Here is a 16,771-nt window from a genome sequence, read left to right as displayed (position 1 = left end):
TGAGGAGTGTTGTACAGCTGCCTCTAATTACCTTGACCAGCTTCATCCAGGACCTCCACTCTTGCTCCTGCCACCCACTGGCCTGGGAGCTGCATTTAAGCTCTTGCCTTGGCCCTTACTTGGCTTAGGCTCTGTGTGTGCTTGTCCTGATCTGCTTGGCTTTATTTCTTGGGTGACATCAGAGTTGTGTTGGTACTACAGATTTCTCTGAGGCCTGTTGGGTGAAAAAAGATACAGTTATGGGACCCACTCTGCCCTTCCTGTTTAGGTGCAATGGGACTGTGCTCCTTTTCCAAGGTTACTGTCTCAACCTGCCCACGTTGCCTGGCTTCTACCTCGCCTTCCTTCCCAGAGATGTCCATCCTTGCTTGCTTCCTGACTAGGAGTTTTCCAAGCCTTTGAAGTTGCTGAGTATTACCCACAGTTAAAAAGAAGAAAAAAATGTTGACATGGAATGAGAGTAGAAATTCAAGGGTTTTTGAAGTTCCCCTGCAGTGACCATTGCTGGGTGACCTTCTAGGATGTAGGAGCAAAGCAACTCAAGTCTGTCACATGTGGCCTTCTGAATAGCAAAGAGAGCCTCTGAGTATTAACAACTTGCTTTAACAGATAAAGGGTAAATATAGGTTGGCTGTCACTGCCTGCATTGCAGGAATAAAATGTGGCAACCAATGAACTTCTTCTGCATTAACCATCAAGACTCTAAGACCATTAAGCTTTCCCATCCACTGAAAGAGAAAGGTTTTGTGTCTCTAAGAGACTGCAGTCAGGGAAGTAAGTGAGGAGCCATGTGCTGCTGTTGCTCTTAGTCTTTTAGATGATGGGTTCTTAGCTCCACAAATTGTTGTATCCCTTGTGGACGCGTGCTGTGTTAGACTTAATCTTGACAGATAACAAGGAATTGATCATAGAAATAACACATAACTGGTTGCTTAGTTACCAATGATCACTCCACAGTTACATTTGCTGTGTGCAAACAGAGCCCAGTACAAACCAATTATCCCTCATTACAACTCTAAAATGTCAGCTTCAGAGAGCTGAAAACAACTGAGCCAGGTAATAAAGGGAAATTTGAGTAGAAAAATACAAATGATAATTGGGAACTTTTTTTCCTCCCTATATGTTCAAATAGCCATAATCCTGTGGCTGAGGAAAGTAAATACATTGGTTTGAAAAAACCCCAGGATTCTTGTTTATTGGGAAAGCAAAAACAAGCATGTTATGTGTGTAAACACTGGGAAAGAAGTAAATAAAAATGACAAGCTAAGAATTGCGCAAAACTGATAAGGGGGGAAAAAGATATAGGGAGAATTAAAGAGCTTCAGGATTAATGATGGTATAAAGGAGCTGAAATACTTTGAGTCCTAAAAACAGCATGGTGTCACTCCAAAAATGAAGTGGGGGCTGTGATGATTAGTGGGAATGGCTTGGGCATGGGAAACAGCCCTATGTCTGTGTGAGGCAGACTTGAAGAGCCAGCAGGTGCAATGGTTGCAGGATCTGCAAATATCCCTCCCACTTCTTGAAACACAGATACATGGCTATTGCTATTTAATACACTGGGAGGAGCCACCCTCATAGTTCTCACAATTAGGTGCTATTCTTTTATGATCCATCCCCAAAGAGCAAATCAATAAATCTCTCATAATTGTGACCTTCCTTTAGCAAGGTCTGTCTTTCATCTATCAATCAAACTGAGCCTTGATGCCAGCTCTGTGGATAAATTGCTGTGCTTGGATGTCTCACCAGCAGCACAATCATGAGATGCACCACAGACATGTTGCAGGTTAGATGCTCTGGAACTAACCTGTGCCTGAATTTATCACCAGGACTGTAAGCAATTCATTCTTAGCATTGCTTATGTCCAGCCTCTCTCCTCCTCAGCAATTCATCTTCCCTCTCCTAAAATACATTATGACAAAAGCACCTATGGAGATTTCTGCCTTCCTTGCATGTGCTGTAAAGTGCAGCTATCTGATCATGTCCTCATGACAATGTAAGTTCTCTGAATACAGGAAGAGTCAGAGCTGGTTGCAGCCACAGTAGAAATGGGTTTGGGCTGAACGCTCTGCTTCTCTCCAGTACAAACTGCATGTCTTGTGTACAGGAGAGATAAGGACCGTAAGTGTTACATTCTCTACAAAGCCCAGGCTGGAGAAATACCCTACCCCAAGTAACCTGCAGTTTACAGAGGAGAAGAGAAAAACCCATTTCCTCCTTTCTCACCTCTTTATGCAGTGCAGCACAATGTAATAAAATTAAATTCTACAGGAGATGTAGAGCACCTTTTTGCCTTTGACTCCATTATGAATTTGGTTCCCATGTGGCCAGGAGAGAAGCAAAAAACAGAATGAGCACTTTTGAGGTTGATAATGAACAGAGAGAAGTGTGTTCCTGGCTATTCAAGAGATGTAGAGAAAGTGCCACAAGTGCTTCAATGTCAGGAAGCATTTTCTGTTGTTGAGTTTGAGCAGAAGCTCAGGGAAAGATGCTTTACCACAGTCACCAGCTCAGCTCGGTGGGAGCTATTGCTCTGTGAAGTTTATCAACAGCCTGGATGGGATTTCTGCAGTGTAGGAGAGATGCTGCTTGTGTTTACATTAGTAGTTGTGTATGCATTAATAGTTGTGCCTGGCAATGTGTGCATGTGTTACATTGATGGCTGATCCACACAGGTACTTCCTAAATGGGGTTGGTTCATAAACACCACAATGTGCCTGCTCAGGAGAAATATTAGAGGCGCAGGAACAATTCCATGAGACTGAGTCTGTGTGAAAGAAGGTAAGTGCCCTCTCAGCTGCTGTGGTGTCCAGGCCATCTGCCTGAAGGGCTACACCCTGCTCTGGGGTCAGCATGTAGCAGCTGAGTCTGTTTCTGTAGATGCAAAGCCATCTTCCCTGTGCAAAGACAGCTTTGTGATCTCCTGAGAGATGGGGGAATTCTGTTGTCTCTTCTGCTCACTGTAGATCTACCCCAAATTAGCACTGTCTGCTGCTAATCCCTCGGTTGTTATCAAGGCCCTCAGTTATGTAAACCTGGACCAAACGAAAAAGGCCCCAAGAAATAATGGGCTTACCTCATCATATCCCAGCCAGCAGCACTGCTGAGAACATGGTGGAAAACTTGATTTATTAAAATTGATGAAGGAACTGGCTTGTCTTGAATAATTCATTACATATCAGCTGTTGCTGAGGTAATAGGAGCTCAGCAAGATCCTCTTTAGCACTGCACAGTGCCTAAAATCGTTAAATAAGATGAAGTCAAAGATTGGCTAGTTAAAGATTGAAGGGCTTTCTCCATGTGAAGGGAGAGGCCCTGGTTCCTGGTGCTGATGTCATCCGGCTGTGAAAATCACCCACATCTCTCAAATGGAAGCCAGCCTGCTAATGTCACTGATATTTGCCAGGGCATGAAACATTCTGCTTCAGCCATCAACTTCTGCAGAATATAATGGCTCCATTTTTCACAATTCTTACTGGAATCATGTTTGCTTTTCAATATTCACCACAAGCTAGGGATGTCTGAGGGTGTTGGCTTGCTTTTCTGATCATTATGTATGAAAATAAATCAGCCTGGTACGCTAAGAAATAGGCACTACCATCTGAGTATGCAGATCTTGAGGTGCAATCTCTGCTGTTGCTCGGGGCTCTTGTCAGCATCAGCAGAATCAAATTACCCACAGCCTGGGCAGAGGCAAGGCTGGATTTTGGAAGCATGTCAGAAGCCCTGGAACAGAATCTTGCTAACTTAATCTGGTCCCACTTGAGCTCTTTTTCAACTCCACTGATGTCAATGGCAAAACCTTTTATAAACATGTAAAGCAGCAACAAAATCAGGCACTGTAATAAGATGGCCGATACTCTTCTTCCTGTATGTCCTCCTGCAGAGGTCAGAGGAATTGTAGTTAATAAAGAAAGAGGAGAACCTGATAAATGCAATGAACATGCTCCTGCTTCCCAGCTGCTGGTATGGGGTCTCCACTATCCACATTTCCAGACCTTCCCTGAAGTCCATCACTTTGTCTCTTTCCAGCTGGTGATGATGGAAACTGGCCTCATAGCCAGATCTGTTCTCAGCTCCAGCTTGCATTGCTTTCCTTTGTCTCCCACCAGGTACCTAGGAATTTGTGAGGTGCTGATGGTACAGCACCTCTAGATCATTGAGACAGCTGGACACAAGACAGCCTTTGACTTAAGATCCCAATGAATACAGAGATCACGATGCCTTGCTTATTTCCTCAAGCCAGATTTTACTTTCAGATGCCATTCCTGCTTCAGCCAGAGCAGATGATTTTAGCAAGGCCTCAGTGTCTGAAGTATGCTGGTAAAGGTACTCTGATGTACCACTGGCATCATGAGACATTTGACATAGCACCAGAAGACTGCCAGTTTGCTCTCCTCTCCAAAAATACTGCTTCATCAATCACTTGTGAAAGTGTTTTAAAAATTAAAGCCAACTTGCCCTTGCCTTGAAATGGAGGCAGCACTTTCTCTTCCTGCTGTCTGTTAATAGCCTCTCTGTGGGAGGTCACAGGACATTGATTTACACTGCTGAGCTTTTTGTGGACAGAGGTTAAGATCATTTGGAGAAGCCACAAACTGAAGTTGTGACTTCTCATTCTGAAGTGTGTGAATGAAGCAAATACTGTAACTCTCACAGCTGCATGTGAGATGTTGTGAACAAACAATGTGAATGGGAGATGCTGTGAACAAACTGTTAACTTGGTAACATATGAGACTGATGTCTGGTCCCAGATCTCCCCAGACAAGACATTCCAATTCCTGTCTTTCAGCTCTATTATCTGTAAGAGGCCAAAATAAAACTACCTTCCAGCATCTGCAAGAACTCTCAGTCTCTGAGAACCAAGGAAAGTCAGGTAAGGTTTCCTAAAACTGAACTGTAATTACTTGAAATTAACTTAATTCTGAGACCTGTGCTCAAGTATGAGAGCTCCAAGCCACTGTTTGAGCACAAGCTGGCATGGCCCAGCTGTCTTGAGGGACACTGTGCCTTCCCCTCTGAAGCGGCAAGGAAATGCAGGTATGTGGGCAAGGACAGGACTGTGGTATCAGAAGACCAGTCCATGACCCATACATGCCTCTCTTTACCCTGCATAACTGTGTGTGCGGTTCTGTCAAAAGCAGCTGCTTTTGACCTTTCATCATTGTTTTCTTCTCTTCCTTCTTTCTCTCTCTCTTTTTTTTTTTTTTTTTTTTTTAAGCAGTCATCTGTTTTCTTCTGGAAAGGGCACCTGGCTGGTGATGATGCACAATTGCCTTGGGAGCTGGTTTAGGAGGCACAGTGGCCCTCTGACCTGCCAGACAACAGAAGTTGCTATGTGGCTTCCTTTTCTTTGTTCCTTCAGGAGACCAGCTGGTACTTATAGCATTTTTTCTAAGCAAGGCATAGTCCCTGAGGTACACTCAGGTGAGAGTACTTCAGGGAATTCCCACTGGGAGGTGAGAGTAAAGGATTTTATTATTAAAAAACCCCAAACCAACAACAAAAACCACAAAACCCCAAATCCTGGAGGAAATGTTGTTTCCTTTCAAGTGATTCTGTGAGGTAGGGACTGCAAAAGAAGTAGGGAAGCAAGAGTTTCACTGGTTCCAATACAAACCCATTTTTTTCAGGAAGATATAAAAAGTCAATTTCAATGCAAACCCTTTTGGGGAAGGGGGGAAGCTGAAGCCTGTTCAAACATACACCTGGTTTTGGCTGGGATAGAGTTCATTTCCCAGCCTAAACAGTGAAAGAAAGTTAGAGAAGGGCACAAAGCAGCCTAGTTCTCATTCCAGACAGAAAGGAAGGCAAATGGTGTAAATCAAGAGTAGGAAAACGTTGATATTTCTCTTAAGCTTGTTTGTTCTTTTGGCTTTTTTAACCCAAGAGATATAAAACAGATGAAATTGAGTTGGCTAGAATTTTGGGGACACTGGACTGGCTGGGATCACAAAAGAGTCTGTAAGTTGCCTGAAGAGACACATATGTTTCCCTGGGGTACAAGTGAGGGAGCAAAAGAGTCTTTCTTCCAGTTCTGCCTTCAGTGGTGGTGTACTAAAGGCACACTCATCATCAGTGTCACTGATGGCCCAGCTAAGTGTGAAACCTGGCTTTGTCTATACAGCAGAAAGAAAAGCTAAATGCTTTTTTTATTTTCTCTGAGGATATGGTGGAACTAAGCCAAAAATGTGTATTTGTACTGCTCTGCCTAAGACAGCATAGGCACCTCCTCTGGTGAATCACTAGGCCCCAAAGCTTCTGCTCCTCCTAAATGAATGCCAGGTATCCTGAGGAAGTGCTGCCAGGTACAAGGACATAGTGACACTGCTGGGCTAATGCATGATGGGTGTCCATGGCTGAGGGTCTGCAGGATTCTGCCCCAAACTCCCTAGGATGATGAGGTTTGGGATCTAATCCTCTGTATCTGACTTTTCACTGTGCCCCAGTTTACCTCAGTTTTTCTGCTTAATGCTATTTTCTGATCTTCCATAAAGCATTTTCCAAATATTTTGCCCAGTATCTTCCATGAAGCTGGTGAGAGCAGTTCCTCACTGTTCTGGGGCCCACATAAGCAGGATATTGGCAGGTAGGTGCACAGGATATCTTTGGAGATCAAGAAAAAAAGAAGATTGTTGCCACCATGCTTCTATGGACAAATTACACATGACAAAGTTTGGAAATGCATATTCTGCAAGGTAGAGATAAAGGGTGTAAGGGCAAGCCCATTCAGATAAATTTGAGGCTTCCTTGCAGCTGCAACAGCCATGTTGACATGCACTAGGTTAAGACCAGACTCAACTGTTTTCATGTTAATTGCCTGGCTGCTTTAATTGCATATAGGCTTCTAAGTCCTGGAGACAGCTGTGTGACGTGACATGACAAACTGATATTTACCTCTTCACTGCTTTATCCTGCCCAGTGCTGCAGGGTCAGTACACATGTTCCTGTGCATTTAAGTTGTGCACAGAGCTGGTGGACTATTTTGCAAGAGAAGCAAGTAACATTTCACATCTGAAGGGACTGTTCAGACTTTAATTTCAGGCAAAACTACCCTGGCCTAGGTTCAGTTTCTGCTCCAAGGAATGCCTCCAAGGCACTGATAACCACCATCAGCAACCAGATAATAATCACTGAGCTGCTGGGCTACTCATTGGCAGTGCAATGACTGCACTTGTACACCCGATGGCCTCTGGTTGATGATGTGACACTCATGCAATGCAGTCAGTGTCCCTCTGGACTTGAGTGGCACAGCAGCCTCATGCTGTAAGGACACACAAAGTTAGAATACCACAAAGTAGTGTTTCGAGCATGGCTGAGGATAAGGAAGCTTTCTAAGATGAGCCTTGGAACACGAGGCTTCCTGCTGCAGTCTATGTCAATGGGCTGGCACGTGGAGGGATGCAGGACTGCTGAGTCCAACTTCTCTTTCTTCTTTGGATCTCTCCTATCCAAGATGATGTAGGATAGGAACGCCATGGGGAACAGAAGCCCCTACTGCTTCCAAGCACTGCACTGCTCTGTGAGCTGACTCAATTAGGTGGAGCACCAGGTCTGCAGCCAGGCCCAGAAAGCCACCAGCAGCTGGGAGCAGCAGGTTGTGTGGTGCAGAGATAGCAGGTGGCTCCAGGCTGGGGCTGGCCATGCACTTGCACCAATGAACTGGCACACCCAGCCTGGCTCCACTGAGCCAGGGGTGTCACTGAGTCTGTGGAGCAAATTCCTGCTAATGAGACTGCAGATTATCTTGCAGTCATGCCTGTTACAATTAGCCTCCTGATCTCAACCTCTGTTAGAACTTTGTACGGAGAGAACTCAGGCTCATCCCCATTATAACTTCAGTGATGTAAGAGTAGAGAAAAAAAGACATTAAATACTTTGCATCTAGGAGTGCTGGGTCTTTCTCCAAATAAAGTGGAGGAGGATCCCTCAGTAGGGTGTAGTCCAACACAAGCAGCTTTGCTGTCAGGTTCCCTCACTGGGAGGAAGGTTGTGAAGTTAAGAGTCTTCCTGCTGCTCCACACCCCGCAACTACTTTGTGGCCATCAGCCACGCTCAGCAGGGGCATGGGCATGGGGACAGGAGGCTGGCCACTGCCAAAGGCTTCCTGGACAGATGTGTACTTGAAGGAGCACTGCTGGAAGACACCTCTGACTGCAGCTCTCCTCTCCTTGCAGGACAGTTCCAGTCAGTGAGGACCATCCCTGTGTGCTGGGCCTAGGAGTAGGCTCATCTGCACCAAATGATCACAAATCAATCCTCATAGTCAGTACATCAAACAGAAAGGAAGCTGGACTATTGCATATAGAGAAGCAGTACCCTAGGCTAGTGTTTATCCTCATTTACGTGGATGAAAAAAACCTGCTCAGAAGCTAGCAAAGATACATGATTTTGGCTACTGCAGGAGCGAGGAGGACACTGCATGTGGTACAGAGCTACCAGGAGAAGCTACAGTGAAATCAGCTGCCTCTTCAAGCCATTTACTGCAACACGAGGCAGGATGGATCAATAAATGTATCGAGCTAGGAAAGTTAATCTGCATCCAGAGCATCATAACAAATTAAAAGGAAATAAAATCAGTACAATTCCACTGGCTCTCATTACTATCACAGTGGAGAGTAATTAAAATCTATGGGGCGAATTCAACGCTGTAGGAACTCTCCTGAAGCCAAAGGCACTGTACAAGGGCATTGCTTTTTCCAGATGCTATGTATTTCCAACAGCAGCAGGAATGGCAAAATGGGCAGAGAGGATAGGGCAGGGTAAGAGCAGAACCTCTTTAGGAACCAGGCATTCTGCTGCTTGCTCTTCCTCATGTGGAGTCATGCTGCACACCTGCTGCTTTGGTGCTTGATGTGCTGACTTTCAAAAGCTCCAGACATTTGTATGTGGGGCTCCCACTTAAGGACTTCCCAAGCCAACACACAACTGCCATTCATCAGCTCTGGCTGTGACCTCATCCTGCCTGTTCCCTGCTCCCCTGCATTACCCTGCTGCCTTCCTGTTAACTCCTCTCTCCTCCCCACTCCTAAACACAGGCACCCCTGCTACACACTCTCTTAGTTGCTAAAGAAATGCTTTTTCCTGCCAGAGAGCACCTTCTGCTATTCTGTTGCCGGATAAGGCTCTCAACCCATCTTTCTGTGCTTTCCTATAAACTCCTTATCCTTTGACCCACACACATCCCTGATGAAGAAGCTGAAGGAGGACTATCACCTGCCCCACAGTCACAGCCACTTGCCCTCCCATTACAGCTCTGCTCCAGTCCTGTGTTATGAGCTGGAGCTGTGCTATAAAGCAGGAATTCAACCTGAAGCAGCATTCACTGCCCAAACCTCTGTACCTTGACCCTGTGTGAGACCCCACTATCCCACAGCCGAGGCGCTGTCTTAGCTCAGTTGAGCACCTGATTCCCATCGAGTGGAAGATGTGTGAAGCACAGGAAGCCCATCCCTCATCACTGCACACAGCATTGTGTCCAACCACCCAGCACTGCAGCGTGAGGCAGCGGTGCAGCTGCCACACTGGCACCCAGAGAGGCAAGTGATGGTGATAGCCAGTGGCATGGGGCTGCAAATGCAAAGTTTGGTTCACAGGGCTGAGGAGCTGGAAACTGCCATAAAGGAGAGAGGCATTGGATGTAACACATCAATCTGGGGAAGTTCTGTAGATGGTGTGTAGCAAAAGATTTGATCTCAGCATGCTTGTCCAGCTTTCACCTTTACAAACCTCTTTCCTCCTGTCACCACACCCTGTGCATGGCTTCCACCTACAGAAGCTATGCCTATGTCAGCAGGATGATGCATCTGCTAAATACCATGTGTGGCAAATGCCAGTCTGCACATGCACAGTGCTGCCGAGGGCTCTTCCACATGGACATGTTTACCATACAATAATTATGGTAATCTACAGAGATAATCCAAAGTGGATTGTTAATGCTATTTTACAAATTGATGTACTATGGTCCTGCAGGTGGAACCATGGACTAAGAGTTGTATTTCCAGATATACCATGATCTTGTTCACTGTCTGGAAAAGTGGAGGTCTCAGTTGACCTGGCCTTACCTCAGTATGCCTTTCAAAAGTTCAGCCACTTTATTAACACATATCCGCATTTGTAACCATGTTCAGATTCACCAGTGAACAGCACAAAAGCCTCATTCTTAAACGTCTTCAGCACCTTAAAAGTCACAGCCATATTATCACAGAATGTGCTTCAACATTTCACCAAAAATAGGTGCTCGCATCTTTCAAAACAATCCAGCAAGGAAAGCAAATGGAAATCTGCCCCTTAATAAGTACCTACCTAGGAGCCAACCTGCCTTGTTTCTCTAATTTCCATCTGAAAGTAGCAGACCATCTCTCCAGATATATAAATCTCATCTGCCTTTCCTATTACAAGAACTTTGAGTTGATTTGTATGGCATTTATACATCCTTCAAAGGGATTGCTCTTTAAGGTAGTGTTAGCTTAAGGCATAACTGGAGTTTTGACCTGAAAATTACTTCACTCAAAAAGGACTGTGCTCTGACGGTCTTTATATGAGGTGAGATACAGGTAAAAGAATGGCTCTTAGGCAAAGAGGAAATAAAGTTCCTGACTCTCATCTCTCTGGACAGGCCAGGGGGAGTAGGGAGCTTCTTCCCATGGAGGTCAAAAGCCATCCTGTACAAAAAGATATCCAAGGTACACACTAATGTATGCTGCACTGTTGTAAGCATGAACAGGATTGCTGATGTGGTTGTGGGCTATGCTAGTGCCTGCAGCTTCTGGCTGGGTTAGCTCTGTTTTATGGATTTACTTCAAGCTACTGCTGGAATGAAGAAAAGCCTGAGGAGTGTGCTGAGAGCCAGAACAAAAAGTGTTGCAGAGTTATTGCTCCACTGTCTGCATGTGACCAGAAATATTGCAGCACTGTGTAGACAAGCAATGACTGTCTCCCTTGGGAAGGTGGCTCTGTGGTACCCAGGTAAGGACAGAACCCAGAATAAAGGGCAGAGGATCCTCACCGAAAGACAGGACTGGCTGTTGAGTTAGCAGACCTGGTTCTCAGAGCCAGGAAGGAGACATCTACTCTTCCTGTACCTGTTGGAAGGTGTTCCGAAACTCCAGTGGCAGATCAAACAAGCAAGCTATGCACCTTAATCTTAAAAAGCTGATCAGCTCACACTCTGCTTATCAGTACAAAGGAGTCCATGCCTACCCATTCCTCTTTCAAAAACAGATTTTCTTTTTCTTTTTTCCTGTGACTTTGGCTGATGCTTGTTTTCAGTGATACTGAGCTTTAAGGAAAGCTGAAGTACTGTCTTGTGAGGTCTCCCCACTGCACGTACGGCTTCTGCAATCATAAAGCGCCAACTTCCCTTAAAATTGAGCCCTTAAATAGGAGGAGAAGTGCCACACTGGGGCTTACTGACAGGTTATCTTGTGTTGTGGAAACCTGAGCCCTGATTGTCCACAGAGAACAGAGCTGTTGCAACAGCTGTGGTAAAAAATGGGGCACATCAGTGCAAAACAGTTAAGTACCGCAAACCAGGCCTCCTGAGGGACTGCTCTCATCTTCTTGTAATTGAGAGGTCTCAGTTCAGGCCTGAGGGGTTTTTTTCAGTCTAAACTACCACAGCACAGATTAGTAGTGAAACTCTATCGATCCTTTATGAGAAGCAGTCACCTCCCCGGCACTCATAAAGCATTTCTTGAAAAGGGTCTTCCAAGACAGACCTCCTCTTGGAAGGGGTTCCTTCTGTCTACTCCTAGAAGCAGGCTGGAAGGATCAGCCACACCACCATGAGTGACAGCAGTATTTTAGCACAGAGCTGATTAATATCCCCAGGCACTGATATCCTGTTGGTCAAGGGGGCTCAGCTTCAATCCAGTACCAGCCAAGGCTGGTGCTAATTCCGCTCCAGCCAAACCCTGACCCACTGCTCTGCCTCTAGACCTCTCTACAAGGTGTGCTTACTGAGAAAGATGCTTGAGATGTAAAGATCCTTAAGATAAGCAAAGACTTGAATAGAGGGAATGGTAGGCAAGTTGTCCTTGCAACAAGGTAGGAAGCCAGCAAATAAATGACACAACAGCTCCAACAGGCTAGAAACTAATGTGTATCACTTCTGTGCTAGGTCTGAATGGAGCTGTCTCTGCTCAGTGTCTGAGGGTCTTTAATTTCCTTTTTCCTGGGGAAGAACCTTGCATGAAAAGTTCAGCTGTGTGTATTCTGAGTCTTGTGAATCACTTGATTGTGGTCAAAACCACTGTCATCTTTCAGTTGCTAACTGGCTTCCTAAACTTGCCTACTGAAACAGTAGGATTGCTGTGTGGTAAACAAATTACTTTTGACAGGAGACTGCCAGCACTGCTCCCAGACGCCAGGGAAGCCACAAGATGGGCTGCACCATGTCTGACTGGAGCAGCTCTAGCATTGCATCCACAACTAGTGCAGTGTCAGGCTGCTTCTGCAAGCACTAACAAAGAACCAAGCCTGCAAACTCCCACTACCATCTGCTGAAGCTTCATATCCCAAAGGAAAAATGGATTTTTGCTTACACGTATCTCTTAGCATTTCAACAGCAGAGAAGGCAAGGGCGTAGACACTCTCTCTAGCTAAAAACACAAAGCCACGCTTTTTCTTTATAAGAAAAAATTTACTGCTGCTCCTTGACTTCCTGTCTAGGACAGGGTTTCTTTCAAAAGCTTTAGAACCTTTAGTCCCTTTCTGGAGAGAAATCCTTAGGACAGGTACTGTTGAATTCCCAAACAGGTTATTTCTAGAATGTGAAGAGACTGTTCCAAAAGGTCTGCGAAGGGCCCTGAGTTGCTCCAGGCCCTGAGATGTTACATGGCAAAGTGAATATCAGCAGACAGTGGAGATTTTTTTTTTCCCCTTGTGCTTCACCTTGAAGCAGCTGTTAGCAAAGCCAGAAAACTCCTCTGCCCCTTGGTGTATTTAACAGAGCTTTGGCAAAGGGACTGCAGTCTGTCAGCTCATGAATATGGGAATTGCCTCATTCTCCAGTTATTCTTATTACCTCAGCCTGAGGATCCCAGCTTTCCATAACTAATTCCTGAAATCACAGACTTTCCACTGTCCTTTCTGTCCTTGAGCGGCAAATCACTCCTCCTCATGTAACTGATGCTGGTGCCTGCTGTGGTGCCACTGGTTTTCCCAGGGCCCTCCCCTAGCAAGGACGGCACCATGGACAAGGTTACTGACTCCTGCACTCCCGCGCAGCTCCCGGAGATACTCACCCTTTGTTGCTGTAACTTACAGGAGGATGTCTGGAAAATAACAAGAGCTGTGCAGTGGCTCGGGCTGGCAGAACAGCTCTGAAGCCTGGGCAGTGGGCTGGCAGCTGTAATGCAATCCATCCCTGGCAGCAGACATCTCTCACCCTGTTCCTACAAGCCGCAGAGCTCCCTGACTTCCTCCACATCTCACCTTGTCTGCAACTCCCACAAAGTCTCAGGATTTGCAGTGCCTCCCACCTGTCACTTCATCTTTCCCTCATTGTCACATATGTTCTCAGTCCACCTTCCCTCTCTGTGCCCATGTACCTGTTTTCTACCTCTTTGTTATTTTCCCTTATCTCACTGATCCTGCCAGCCCTGTCCATCCTCCCAAGACTCAGAGCTAAAGCTGTTCCTGTGCTGGAAGGTGATAATGGCTGCCAGGAACCAGCTGTGAGGGCCACTGCAAACTGAAAAACAGATGGAAACTGAGACTGAGCTAATTATGAAGCAGGGACTGCAAAACTTGTGGAGATGCTGGCCAGAGGTGCCCAGTTTATTCCCAGAGACAAATGGGTGCATCCTGTGAATGCTGGCAGGTGACATGGGAGAAGGAAACTCATCAAGCTGTGGACAGCTTTCCAATCCTGGCTATGGAGTGCTGCATGTGATGCCTCCTCATCTCACTAACACCCACGACTGCTGCTGCCAAGCTGCTCTGGACAAGGAGAATGTGCTCACTGCAGTGGCAGCTGAGGAAATCTCCAGGCTGGTTCCAAGGGCTACATTCCTGCAGGACACAGGCAGGTTAGAGCTTTTGTCGTAGACCAAGAAGCAGCTACAGCAGCACAGGCTGTATTGCAACAGGATCATGCAAGGTGGAAAAAACCCGTTAAGATCTTCCTGTTTCTTTTGTGATACAGGGTTTTTTTTCCAAAAAGCTTGCCAAAAAGAGTAACTGCATCAATGGAAAATATGTCCTCTAGCAGTTCATTTCTTAGTTCCAAACTGGCCCATTCAAAAGCTGCAGAAGAAATCACCTTTGAAGTCCATGGTTTTGTTATCAGAACCTCCCTTTCAATTAGTCATATTATAAGGCTGTAAACGCAATAATTCCATCAATACTATGGAACAGTCATGTTGCATTTGTATTAACATAAATGTGTGCTGATGTGCCATAGAGCTAATCTGATATGACAGTAATTGGCTGATGCCCAGCCATGGAGGCCCTGGAGCTATCCTTGCTGTCTCTCCTCTAAAAGAACTGTCCTCTGAAACACTGGAAAGGAAACAAACTGTGATGCCATATCTTGCCTGACATCAGTCAGCAATGCTTCCTGCACCTCCAGCACTGAGGTGTTTGAGGTTGGGGAAGCTGTATTTGAAGTGGAACTTGATATCCTACAAACTTAAATATTAAGAAACCAGGATTTCCAGACTATCTTGTTAGACTAAATCAGACTCAGCAAGCACGCAATGGATAATAAACTCAGAAAATCCATAAAAGCATTCCTCTCCCTTTCCTCTGTGACTACTGGGAGCTGTGCATCATCACCTAGTCTGCAGTAGGCTTTTCTTACACAGATGAAGCTTAAGGAGATTAAAACTTTATAAATGCTTTGGGGCTACCATTGCTATCTTGTACAGTGCTCTACAGACAGAGGCAAGCCTTAAATCTGAGACTGCAGCTGGGGTTCTCTGGTTAAAGGCCTTAAAGGAGATCAATATAAGCACCGCCTAAGGATGTGAACCAGATCTCAAACACAGTCCATCTCCTGTCTGGGCCATGAAAGAAAGCGGACAGACTCAAAACCAGGCTAGGATCAGGAGTCTTTGCAGTTGCAGTTACAATAAGAACCACTAATTTTGCTTTTGGAAATATACCCTTCAAAGGGCCTTAGTGAAGAGAGACCATATCTCTTTTTGAGGGAGGCTATCAAAGAAACCACAGCAGACACCCAGGCTTTCTGTATTTGGCTCATCAGCTCTGTGCATGCTTTGCTGTCTGTCTGCACAATGCCTTGCCTAATGCATCCTCATCCAGGATAGAGCTCTTGGGTTCTACCTCAGTACAAACCAAATAAGAGAGACTTGTTTTACTCAGAAACCATTCTTCTCAACAGTATGGCACTAAAGGCACATCGCTTTTGGCAATATGCAAGAGCAGTATCTCAAAATCCCAAAGCATACGTGGCCTGACAGTGCCCAAAACACCTCATGGAGCAGCCAGTGAAATTAAGAGAAAATTTTTTAAAGGTGGGGAAGAGCACCTTAAATAGGGAATTTGGAATTTGTGCCTAGGTTCTGGATTTGACTTAAATCTTTCTAGGTCTCTTATCTGCTCCTTCATCTGTAAAATGAGATCAATAAAACCTCCCCAGATTTGCAACAGTGCTCCCAGTCTTAATTGATGTCTGTGAAGCATTTTGAGAGCCATGAGTGAAAGAAACCATTACCAAGCCCTCAGGCCTTACTATAATACCAACAAACAAGCAGAGTTGTTTATAATGCTTTTCAGTGCCACAATGACTAGGAAAGGCTAAAGTGTAGATGCACCCAGTGCTGCTTTGCTGCAGTGTAAATGAAAATGGTACGAGTTGATTTTACAGATTTTCCTCCAGGGAATTCTGCTTTCAATAATGCAGTAAAACTTCTACCTCTATGGATTCAAACAGATGCCCTTGCTAACACTTCAGGTATCAAAACCTATTAAGAATTTGAGAGAATGCGTCTTGGACTCGTAATTACATGGAAATTAATTAAGAAATTACCCACTCGGACCTCGCAGATTTAAAGAGCCAGGTGCTGCCCAGCCACCCTTTCCCAACGATCGAACTCAGCCTAGTACCGTACCAACACACGGTATCCCGCCTTGCACATGACAAAAAGCCCCCAGGCATCACCAAGGCTCTATCCTGCCGACTGCAAAGCTCTCTGTCCCTGCGGGTGCAGTTTTAGGAGCCGGGACGAGCGGCCGGGCTCATCCGGACCAGGGCACGGGCAGAGCGCTCCGGCCCGTGCTGCGCCAGCGGAGCCCCCGCTGCCGGCGAGGACCGAGCGAGTGCGGGGTGCGGGCACATGCGGGACCCCGGCAGCGAGCAGGTGTCAGCCGGGGCAGGTGTGGAAGGGCTTGGGAAGAGCGCGTATCCCCCGCTCCCGTCTCCACGCTGGGCGCGGAGCTGCCGGTAGGACCCAAGCGGCCCCGCTGGACCCGGGGAACGAGACCCAGCACACAGATAAACCATAAAGCGCTCCATGAGCGGCCCCGCAGCCCTCCCCGCCGCGCAGCCATTTGCCTTTGTTGCAGCCCCGCGCCCGCAAGGTGCGGCGGGGCCGGGGCTGAGGATGAAGAAGGAGCTCGCTTCCCGGTCGCTCTCCCCTCACAGCAGGGCGGTGGGGACACATCCTGCGGGACTGGCTGCCGAGAGGGACCCGCCCGCCCGTCGCCCGCACCTACCTACCTGCGGAGCCCGTCCGGGACGCGTCGCCCGCTGCCTTTGTTGTGCATGCCCGCCCCGGCAGCGCCGAGCCGCGGGTCGGCTCCG

The 16,771-nt window shown here is 46.4% G+C and overlaps 1 protein-coding gene across 4 annotated transcripts in view; it reads right to left on the bottom strand.

The window, feature by feature from the left end:
• LOC104694011 overlaps positions 1–16,771 on the bottom strand; it is a 44,711-nt gene extending 27,940 nt beyond the window's left edge. The window contains exon 1 of one of the 4 annotated variants that reach the window (XM_039555132.1): positions 16,688–16,771. The gene's annotated coding sequence lies outside the window, so the exon portion shown is untranslated. Of the gene's footprint in view, positions 1–16,683 lie in introns of all 4 variants that reach the window. The other 3 variants (XM_039555134.1, XM_039555135.1, XM_039555133.1) reach the window with 3 other exon arrangements.

The sequence above is a fragment of the Corvus cornix genome, chromosome 7, assembly GCF_000738735.6.
Source record: "Corvus cornix cornix isolate S_Up_H32 chromosome 7, ASM73873v5, whole genome shotgun sequence".
Classification (NCBI taxonomy): domain Eukaryota; kingdom Metazoa; phylum Chordata; class Aves; order Passeriformes; family Corvidae; genus Corvus; species Corvus cornix.
This window is presented reverse-complemented; position numbering and strand designations above follow the sequence as displayed.